Here is a 12,245-nt window from a genome sequence, read left to right on the forward strand (position 1 = left end):
GATATATTTTTTTAAATGTTACATTTTTTGACACTTAAATTTTTTTATGTCCAATTGTTTTTTAAATGTTGATTATTTAACAATTTTTCTAGTTGTATTATTTCTCTTTTTTTAAATTTTCATTACTTAAAAACATAAATATAAAAATAATTATTAAAAAAAATAAGAAAAAAACATAAAAAGTGCAAAAAAGAAAAATTATTTTGTAAATTATAAAAATTTGAAAATATATATTTTTTAAACTATAGTAATAAGTAAAAGAAAATGCAACAATTCTAAAAAAATATTAAAAAAATCTTTAAAATAAAAACAAACCTGATTTAAGAAAATGAAAAAAAGAAAAAACATAATTAATTAAAAAGTTTTGAACATTAGTGTTAAAATCTTAAAAAAAAAAATTATGAACAAAACATCAATAAATAAATAAAATGGTGGGTGGTGCTAAGAATTGGATTTCAGCCTCCCCTACTGAAAAAAGTAATAAAAAAGAATTATTAAAAAAAATGTTTATATATATATATATATATGTATATACATGTATATATATATATATATATGTTAATATATATATATATATATATATATATAGGTTGGCAGGGCTGATATCCAATTTTGAGAATCAGATCTGATTTTGAGAATCAAATTTCAGCCCTGCCTACTTTAAAAAAAAATATATATTAACAAAAAAAAACTTTCTTTTTTGTTTTTTAATAATATATACCTATATATCTTTTTAATGGTGTGGGGCTGAAATCTGATTTCAAGAATCGGATTTCAGCCCCACCAAGGGGTGCGGGGTAGCCCCCCATGGACCCCTCGATGGGGCTAAAATCTGATTCCCAAAATTGGATTTCAACACCGCACCCTTAAAAAAAAATCTTAACAAAAAAAAAAAAAAATGTGTTAATATTTTTTTTTAAGTGGGCGGGGCTGAAACCCAATTCTCGGAATCGGATTACAGCCCGGAATCTGAAAAAGAAATTATTAAAAAAATTAATAATAATTTGTTCATCAATTTTTATTTCTTTTTATAATTGGGTGAAGTTGAAATCCGATTCCCAAATTTCAGGCCCACCCTCCAATTTTTTTTCCCTTACGTTTCTCTAATAAGCTTTCTTTTTCTAAGATATGAATTTTAATGTACTAAAATTTATAATTAATTATGTTTTTTTTAATTTGATTTTTTTCTTTTTAATAAGCTTTCTTTTTCTAAGATTTGAATATTAATGTTTTAAAATTTATAATTAATTATGTTTTCTTTTTTAATTTGACTTTTTTCTTAATGTTTTAAAATTTATAATTAATTATGTTTTCTTTTTTAATTTGACTTTTTCTTTTTTTTAATGCTTATTATGTTTTTTGTTATGTTTTTAAAAATTTTTAAATTTAATTTCAATAGTTTTTAAATTTTTGTTAGTTTGTTTTTATTGGTGTTTTGAAATTATTTAAAATTGTTTAATTTTCTAGTTTTTTTCTTTAATCAGATTTGTTTTTAATTTTTTATTTTTTTTTTACTTTCAGATTTTTTAATAGTTTTTTAAATTGTTGTATTTTTAGTTTTTATAATTTTATTTTTGTTTCAAATTTTTATCATTTACAAGATATTTTTTTTTTTAAGAAAACACGTTTTTCTTAATATTTATCTCTTCGCATATTTTTTTCAATTCTTATATTTATAGGTTAATATTTTTTTTCACTTTTAACATTTTTATCATTGATTTTCTTTTGTCTTTTCTTGGTTAATTTTGTTTTTGTTTTTTTTTTTTATGTTTGATTTCTTTTGTTTGTTCTATATATTTGATTGTTTTTGTCATTTTTTTTTAAATACATAATTTTATTTACTTTTTTGTTGTTTTCTTTTAACCTTTTTTTTTTGTTTTTGCTTTTTTATTCTTTATATTTTTTCTTTTATTTTTATATCTATGTTTTCACTATTCTTTTGAAATTTTACTATTTTTGAAAGTCATGATAAAATCTTTTATGTCATTTTTTAAAATGTTGAAAATTTATTGTGGAGAAAAAAAGCATACATTATTTCAACATCAACACATCAACACTTTTCATTTTCAGGGTATTTTTTGCACAATTTTTGCACAAAAAATTGGTTTTCATTGCCATTTTTAAAACATGTTGAAAATTTACCCTCAAAGAGTAGTGTTATTAGAGTATCAACACTTTTCATTTTCGACTTGAATTATCATGTTTTTGGGGGATTTTTTGGCTAGAATTCCCGTTTTCAATTTATAGCTCCCATTTCAAAGTTTACATTCTTTGGAGTTGATGTCAATAAGTGTTTCAATTGCTCGAGACTGTGTTGACACTTCATTGTGCACTTAAAAAGTCCCCTTTCTTTTGTAGGGACGTTATGGGATAGGCGATTCTAGAGAACCCCTCAATGAAGTGATGGTAATAAAAAACAAATCCCATAAAAGACTGAATATCTGCAATATTTCTAGGAACAGGCCCATCTAGGATACTTGTGAATATCTGCAATATTTCTAGGAACAGGCCAATCTAGGATTAGTTAGTCCTAGGTCTTAGGTTGTAAATAATGTCTCATAATGATTCCTAGCTATTAACATCCACCAGCTAAATTGAAAGATTAATTATATACATTCTTTTTAAGGCATGGATTTGTACATATATAAGAGCATGTATTGTCCTAGCGACAAACTTCCATTTGTTTATTTGGAGATAATCTATTCCTTGTATTTATTCAAATTTGTCTAGCATAAAACCCTTTTCGGTGATATCTCCAAATATGTATGACCATCATTACATCTTCATTCTCATAATTTAATTGCAGACCAAGTTAAACCATTTTTACAAACAATCATTATAGAAATTCATCACACGCGCTGGTCTATATCATAAAAATTATAAAAAATAACTCGAGTTCTAGAAATCAATAATAAAATACTTATCTATTTAGGTTTTAACTGCCAAGGAAAATTAGAATAGGACTAAGATCACTCCTCCCAACCACGAGAATGGTACAATTTCTCCCCCCATGCCAACTTTCCCTTTTGGAACAAGTTTCCATTTCTCCCTTCAAGCCAACTTTCCCCTCTCGAACAATTTTCAGATCGAAAACCTTCACAGGTTTTCTGAAGATTACCTAGTCCCAACCAGCTACAGTCTAGGGCATTAGCGTGAGCACTTAGGTTTCAAACAGAGTTCCAATGGCCAACCAACTCAGGAACTCTATGCCTCGGAAACATCCTACCTCCCTCTCGTAGTGTCGTACCATATGTTTTAGTCTCTTTTGATCTCCCTTCTTAGTAGACTCTTTTTTTTTTTTTTTTTTCCTTTGAGACACTCCTCTCCACACTTTTCCCCAACCTAGATGATTTATATCTAGGAATGGGAGTAACTCTCTCTAAATTTCTGGTAATTGTCTGGTAAGTGAAGATTTCGCTTACTGAATTTTCCACCTAATTTCCTTGGCTACCTTAACCAAATTACTAATAAAAAAAACTAAATATTTTTTAAACATTAAAATTTCTCACTAGGCCTTCCGCATAACACATAGCCTACCAAGTCACTTGTAGTAAAAGTAAAGAAAATAATTACTTTTTTCTAAGGGGTGTTACATCTTCCAACCCTTGAGTGAAACATTTTCCTCAATTTTTTTTCATAGACATTCAAAACAGGTTGGAACATGCTCCTAGCATAAAATTTTCATCTTCCTAGTTTTCCTTTTTCTCGCTTCAAGTGCCTTTGTTTCACCTCAATCTAGGTAATAGCTTACTTCTGCAACATGATTTCACATCACTTGAGAATGTACCAAAATTTCAACCATGATTCTTTATTTGATTCGACCTACATTCACCATCATCAAGCTTTGTTTTTTAGTTTCCATGAGCACTAGTGAAGAAAATATATTTATAATATAATTATTTCAAATTCTGTAATAATCATAATTTTTTTCCTAGTACCATAAAAGGGTCATCAACATCCATCATACCGAATGAAGGTTAACAACCTTCAATCATAGTAAGTTTTTCAATCATAGAATTAATTTTCTTCTTCTTACTCAGTAATTATGCCAATCAACCAAATTTTAGCCATGTGGTTGTACTCTAAATTTCATCCCTAGGAAATATCAATTCATTTTGTCTCTTTTAGTAAAGACAATAATATTTTAGGATCCATTTATTGCTCTCTTCTTTATATTGGATTGCAACTAATGTATTTTCATATCTGGCAGCATTATTATTCTTTTATTTTAATTTCAAATGTTATATATGGATGTGGTCATGTATGAGTGATATTTAGGATTACTTCAGTTCCCTACCACATTCTAGGTGGCTATATCACTGACCACTTCCTTTGGGAACAATTTATTATGCCTTCCTGGAATATATTGCTATCTTCTTTTAGCAGAGACCGAAAATTCATTTTGCAGCATTTCTTTAGTCTACACCTCTTGTCGTGTTGCATTCTAGGTGGTTGATGAAGGTCATATGCCCACCCACCTCCATGTAGAGTCATGGAATTTTCCTCATTTGTATTCATATGAAAATTACCTTTCCCACACTCACCTTATATATCAGTTCCCAAAATTTTTATATATGTATTATATTTTTCAATCGACAAGTCCCTTCAATAATTGACCCTTCCATAGGACCTTGTGTAATGTTAGTAAACAACTATCTTATCTCAACCTGAAAATAATTGTGTCAACATGAGAGTAATTATTTATTTCATAGTAATCATACTTTTTATCATTCTATCATTATTCCCTTCATGAGTTCTATAATTTTCTTTAGGTTTGCTACTATCCATGTAAAGAAGATACAACAATCACATCAATATCTCAATTTACTTATAACTCACTCCATAGCCACCAAAATAGTTTGGCACTTAGCTTTTGGAGATTGTGGTTAAAAGATTTGATTTCTTGTGTTTGTATGCTTTTTTACTTGATACTATGGATGGTGTGGGGGGCGGGTGTGAAGGGGTGATGATGGCATGAGAATAGGGAGATGTGGTTTATCTTCTAGCACATATCATATTGATTATTTGGATGCTAAGAGGAAAAAGCTTGAAGGAGTGACAATGGCATGGGGAAAAGGGAGATGTGGTTTAACTTCTAGCACATATTATATTTATATTAAACAAAAAATTTCCTCGATGAGTGTTATGTCTAAGTCGTATACACCCATTACATAATCATAGATCTTTCATCCACACGCTTAAATAAGATGTGAAGAAGGATTTTATTTTAATTTTGGGTTGATTTTCCTCTCTGGTCATTTAATATGTTTCCTGCTTTACCGAAGATTGAAATTATAGAGCTTTTAGTGTTGCATGAAAATGTTAGGTTGGATTTATCTTTTAGTTTTAGGTTTTGGGTTTACCTTCTCTTATATATCTCATATAGGGAATTCTTTTTATAGTTATTGCTTTCAATACTATTAAAAATTCACATTTATGTTCAAATATAGTACTTACCATGGTGAGAGTGGTATTTATTGCAGCAACCAAATCACAAGGATGCCCTTAACCAGGAACTTGTTATGATGAGAAAGAAACCAAAATAATTCGGAAGCAATGTCAAAAAGGTCATGGTATGGGGTTATGTGGGGTCTACTTATTTCCCAAAATGCATGTAATGCAGTAAATTTTTTAATGAGTTCAAGCTTTATGGTTTAGCTTTGAACTTAAGAATTGAGCTATGAAAGTTATCTATCATCTTTTGGGTATAAATTATTTTTATAGTGTTTGAGCTATAAAAAGTAGACAGGAGATGTCTGTAAAGATAAATAAAATGGATCTAAGGACACTGAAGGGAAGTAGCAAAGTAGTTATGATGAAGGAGCACCCAATGGTGAAGTGACAGTTGGACATGGTATCTAAAGAACCTTTCAAAAACTTTCACTTTGATTTATTTTATTGTTAACTTTTTCCAAGAAGTCTATTACACCCATTGCAAATTTCTTTTTTACTTATTTCTACTTTTTTTTTTTAAATTACGAATGTGCGTTTAAATTAGTTTAACAACCATAATAGGAAATGTAACTGTAAAATGTAACCACAGGTAGTTACTCAATTGAATGAGGCTACATGAACTATTAAAATACATTTCATAGAAGGCACGAGGGTTGTTGCCCAGATAAGGAAAATAGAACTACACTGAGATTGTAAATTTGTTGATAAGCATAACAAGAAGAATAAACATTGATATTTCAGGTAACTAGAAAGCCTGTGTCATGAAGTATTTTCTGTAATGTGCATGAGTGCAAACTATAAACAAAGAATGAGCATGAAGACTGTGCAAGCATAAACATTTAAGAACGAAGGGCGAGCACAACAACTGTGTGTACACCCAGAAAATGAAATTCACCAAGTATAGCTAAAGTTACTCGTAGACCGAAGATTTTATCATTCATCAATAGAATTTCTTCTTCTCTAAATGTGCATACATGTATTGAAATTGTTACATAAATAACTGTCAAAGAAAATTAGCATTCCGAGCATCATATTGTTCCATGTTTACATTCCATACACAAATCCATAGTTCTAGTATTCCACGAGTCCCATATCTTCTACGGAAGAGAGGACCAGAAACCCTCAGCTAACATAACTAGATAGGAACGAAAACAAAATCGAGACCACATAGCTGAAATGTAAAGTAACTGTGGCCATGAAAAAATGACAGAAATAGCAAGACCAACGAAAGAGTCACGGTTGTGATCACCTGTAAAATAAAAATCCCTACATAACCTATGGAGAGACAATCACATATTGTTTCGACAGACATAGCCTCAAACAAGCACCAGAACAAGCTTAAGGGAACGGTCCTACCCATTTCAAACAAAAGCTGAGATAGAGGATTGGAGACACGATGAGCCACGAAGTCCCAGCTTTCAACACCACTACATGAGCCACCTACATAGCACAATGGAGATGTCAGTTAGGGCAGCATAACCTGTATGAATAGTAAACAGAAAGAGCGGAAGGAAACAACGACAAAAAAAGCTTAAAGGTTACCTGAGTGACAAGAGGGTTTGAACAAACCCCAAACGAGCAGCAATGCCAAGGGGGAAATGGGAATCATGAGTCCCAACAAAACCAGAGAAGCTCGAGCCATGGCTACAGAGCCATACAAATCCCCAACTACTAATAAGGAGCAGGATTGTCAACGAAATATATAGTAGCACGAATAAGTGAAACCGGAGAAGGAAGATTACCTGTGGAGGAAACTGTATAGTCGCCAGAGAAAACGAACTGATAACCTTTCAGTGGAACCAACACAGTTCATCAACTGTTGAGCCATATAAGCAAACAGATCAAGCCAACAGACAGCAAATCAAACAAGGTTTCTCAGCCTCAGACCACCTTCAGGGTGTACCCATAGCAAGGAAAATGTTGATAGAGCCAGCGAATGGAGGAGGGTTGAGTGTCGTAGCCATAACCAGGAACAAAACCCTATAGCGAACATAGCAGCTGGATTACCAACAGACCAAGTGAATGACTGAGAAAGGGTTTCCCACAAAGCCATAGAGCCAACACGAAGCTCCAAAACCTCATGGACTATGGAGGCATTAAAATCCTCATTAAACCTCTCCAAATCCCTTGAGTCACTGCGCAGGAAGATCACGTGGTTCAGCTGCCACGTAGCGTCCACATCAGTGGTCAGGTGTGTCATCAAGTTAGAAGGTTGATTTATTAGAAACTATTACCAAGACGAGTATAATTTACTCTAAAAATGATGAAAAAATGTCTCTAATAAACAAAAAGCACAAAATGAAGAAATAAAGGGATAGCTTGACACACTGGTGAGTGTGCATAGTCAAACCCTGATGCTTGGCATGAGACAAAGAGAGCTATATTCATATTTACAAATCTTTTATCTTTGTCTTGACTCTTGTTCTATTTCACTTGATTAATTTTAATCTTGAAAGGATATTTAGTCATATGTATTTGGCTATGGAACTCATATTTATCATAATCTTGGAGAGAATTCCATATTTACTGTCTAATATTGATTCCTATATTACTTCCTGTGTAGTTCTTCTATTTGAATTCATTTGAATTTCTTCCTGTAGAAGACATTGGGCTAGAGGATGTGAGGCCTTTGAATAACCATTACGATGCCCATATTTTTGTATTTGGAAAAGAGGTACATAAAAAGTTGGACGATGCGAAATTATTTTCTTTGCGGGTTGGTGCTTTAAGATGAGAGCTTCTAAAGAACTTACCCCTCATGGGAGTCTCCTATGGATCTAGGGAAATATGACTCTAATGGGTGTGACGTTATTGAGAAGAGAAATTTTAGTAGACAATTCCTCTTTTGGAATTTCAAAGTTGGATAGGAAAAGTTTGAGTTGCAGCATCAACAACCACTGCAATCAACCCACATTTGCAGGTTCAAGCATTGGAGAATTGTGTGAGCCCAAATACCAAAAATGTCTTTGGTGATTCCTTCTGGAATAGTGAGGTTGATGTTGTTTTAAATGCTTTGGACAATGTCAATGCGAGCTTATATGTATATTCAAGGTGTGTTTACTTCCATAAGCCATTGCTAGAGTCTAGAACATTGTGAACCAAGTGCAACACCCAAATGGTTATCCCTCACCTCACTGAGAACTATGGAGCATCACAAGATCCTCATGGAAAGAAGGAAAGCATTTGCACTCTTCATTAACTTCCACATAATATTCACCACTATCTGATATGGGTAAGGTCAAAATTTGAAGGTGTCTTAGACAAAAATCTAATTGAAGTAAATGATTTTCTTTCAAAGTCAGAAGAATACATAACAACAATCAAGTCTTCAGGGGATTTTCAAGATCGACAACTTCTAGAGTATGTTATTGATTGTTTGGTTTCACACAGATGTCTAACATTTTAAGATTGCCTCTCCTCGGATAGAATCAAATAAGTAATTAAACCCCCTTCATTTTTCCCTTCCAGTATGTGTCTATGATTACATACTTTAATTTTCATCGTGCATTCCAACAATTTTTAACATAGTTTACTATTTATGAAAATATCAAATTCCACTAAACTAGAGTTGCAAATCACTAACTCATTCGAGGATTATTTTTCAAATTGTGTGAAGCAACTTATTCTTAACTTCCTTGACTTCTTCCCATGATCCTAGTCACATGTCTCTAATTCTTGCATCCCTAATTTTGAAAGCTAATACATATGCAATTCCCATTCCCGACTACGCTTCAAATACAAATTCAAGCATATTTGTGTAGGTGGTTCACAAAGTGCATATTCCAGTTTTTGAGCCAAAGGAAGGGGTGAAGATTGTCACATATGAGAAAGTTACACATGTGAACCATTCTTTTACATTGTATGATGATGATGATGTTGAATTGGTTGAAAATTTGATCACCACAATGCAACATTGTGTTCAAAATTTTCCTTCACACTTTCGCATGAATCCTATTAAGTTTGAAAAGGTATTCTCTAAGTTTGCTCATTAAAGATCCCAATTATCCTCTACTAATTAGACAACTTCTCCTCCCTCAAATAAAATATCATCAATTCAACATTGTCCACTCGAAGAAAACTCAGTCTAAAATTTGGGTTGTTGCTTCATTCCAATGTAGGATGATGACACAAATTGTCACATGGATTTTATCACTGGACTTGGTAATATGCGAGAAAGGAACTATAGCAACTACCACTGTCATGGCCACTAGTCTAGTGTGTCTGGAAGTCTACGAGGTTATATTAGGCCACAAGGTCAAAAAGTATTGCAAAAATTTTGCGAACTTGGCACTCCCTCTATTTTCTATGCATGAACCTATTCCCCCACAGGTAACTAAACTTGGGAAACTGACCTAGTATCAAATGTACTAATGGGTCATACATGGAAATCCAACTATTCAATCCCTATTGGACATGTTCCAAGATAAAGGCTTGGATGCCTACAGTGTGTGATTCTGTAACACATTGATTTACAAAAGCTTATTACCCAACCACAGAAAGATTGGATAAGAACGTGATAGACCTAGTAAAAGGCATCCCATACATAGAGATAGTTACAGATACTCATCATCATTTAAACTATGATGTATGATATGAATATGAAGAAGGATATGACATTATTGTACCAACAATATCGATATGTATCGTTCCTAATTGTTGTAGCTAAATTATGCAAAGTTCAAATTTCAATAGTTTTCTTAGACAAATGCCAGTAAATAAAACAAAATTGCATAAATTTTTTACTTTTTTCTTCTATGATACTCTTTCTTATGCTACCACCTCATGGCATTTTATTTCCAACATGTGGTGCAATTGCTAGTGATAACACTATAACTATTGCAAGGAAACCTGCTAACCTATAATACTATAGTAATTAACTATTTTCATTAATAATTAATAACTAATGAGTTAAACTCTGCACTATAGTAGCTATTACATTTATCTATTATTAAAATTATTATGAATAGACTATTGTGGATTTTATTATAGTTATTAATTATCTATTATTATTGGTCTCTTTTGATAATTGTTTTACATGGACTACTATATAATACTATATCTATTAACATTTTCTATTAGTAGTTAATAATTAATGAGTTAACTATTATTAACCTTGACTATTAATAGATTACTGTGCATTTAATTATAATTATTAATTATGTCACATTAATTCTTTCTACTTTCGATATTTATTTTACATGGACAACTTTTCCACACAACGAAAGAACAAATATTACTATTAAACAAAAATGTTCACAATTCTGCACAAAATTTTGTATTCATATAAACCATAAGTTGAACTATGCTAAGCTATTTATTTCATTTTATTATTGAAAAATGAATATGTCATTACTGAGAAAACACTGTACTCGATAAATGTAAGACTTATATCCCGGGATCCCATACAATTTTACAATGGCAACTTTTCTGCACAACGAAAGAACAAATATTACTATTAAACAAAAATGTTCATAATTATGCACAAAATGTTGTATTCATATAAACGATAAGTTGAACTATGATAAGCTATTTATTTTATTTTATTATTGAAAAATGAATATGACAATACTGAGAAAACACTGTACCCGATAAATATGAGACTTATATCCCGCGATCCCATACATTTCAACAATAGAGCTCCACACAATAAGCTAAGTTCCACACCATAAGCTCTAATATTATTTTATTAATACTCGTTATATTTTATTTTATTATGGGAAAGTGAATACATCATTATCAAGAAAACAACCAATAACTTTTTTGCAACAAACTTAGCCTATCGTGCAGAACATATCTTATTGTTCTCAGCTTATAGCCTATTGTGTGGAACTTAGCTCATTGTGTGAAGTTACTTATTTTATTTTATTATTGGAAAATGAATACGTCATTAGTGAGAAAACATTATGCAAAAAGATCAATTAAATAGTGGTTAGATGCATAGTCTTGATGTTAGAAATCATTCCTTTATGATGTTATTTAATTTCCAAAACATAAATAGAATTATATATTCAAATTGTTAAAAAAGTAATTGTTTTTTAATTTCTAAGATAGAAATAAAAGTATATAGAAAAAATAACTATAACTATTAATAAATATAATAATTAAACAACTAAAATATTTCCCTAAAACTATTACATTTTTACAATATCATAGCTATTACAATGAAGTCCGCTAACATATAACACTATAACACTATTAATGAAAATAGTTAATAATTAATGAGTTAAACTCTACACTTCAATAGTTATTACATTTAATTATTATTAATTTGACTATTAATAAACTATTATGCATCTAATTATAACTATTAATTATGTGTCATTAATGTTCTCTTTTGATAATTATTTTACATTGACAAGTTTTATAATACTATAGCTATATTTTTTTTAATAATAGTTAATAGTTGATGAGTTAAACTCCACATTGCGATAGCTATTACATCTAATATTATTAAATTGACTATTAATGGACTATTGTGTGCTTAACTATAGATTCTAATTCTCTCGCATTGATGCTTTCTCCTTTTGATAATTCTTTTACATAGATATCCTATCTGCACAACGAAAATATAAATATTATTATTAAACAAAAATGTTCACACATTCATTAATAGTTAATAATTTCAATATGTATTACATTTAACTATTATTAAATTGACTATTAATAGGTTATTTTGCATTTAATTATAGCTATTAATTCTCCGTCATTCATGCTCTCTTTTGATAATTATATTACATGGACATCTTTTATAATACTATAGCTATTTTTTTTTATTAATAGCTAATAATTAA

At 30.6% G+C, this 12,245-nt stretch overlaps 2 pseudogenes; both read left to right on the forward strand.

Moving 5' to 3' along the window:
• The window catches only part of LOC149258237 (ubiquitin-activating enzyme E1 1 pseudogene), a 33,542-nt pseudogene extending 24,652 nt beyond the window's left edge, over positions 1–8,890 (forward strand).
• Positions 8,891–8,931: 41 nt separating this feature from the next.
• LOC149258238 (ubiquitin-activating enzyme E1 1-like) lies at positions 8,932–10,045 on the forward strand (annotated as a pseudogene).
• The last annotated feature ends 2,200 nt before the right edge of the window (positions 10,046–12,245 follow it).

Source organism: Pinus tabuliformis, chromosome 6 (assembly GCF_031772625.1).
Source record: "Pinus tabuliformis cultivar Carrire ecotype Pingquan chromosome 6, CPIR1, whole genome shotgun sequence".
NCBI lineage: Eukaryota > Viridiplantae > Streptophyta > Pinopsida > Pinales > Pinaceae > Pinus > Pinus tabuliformis.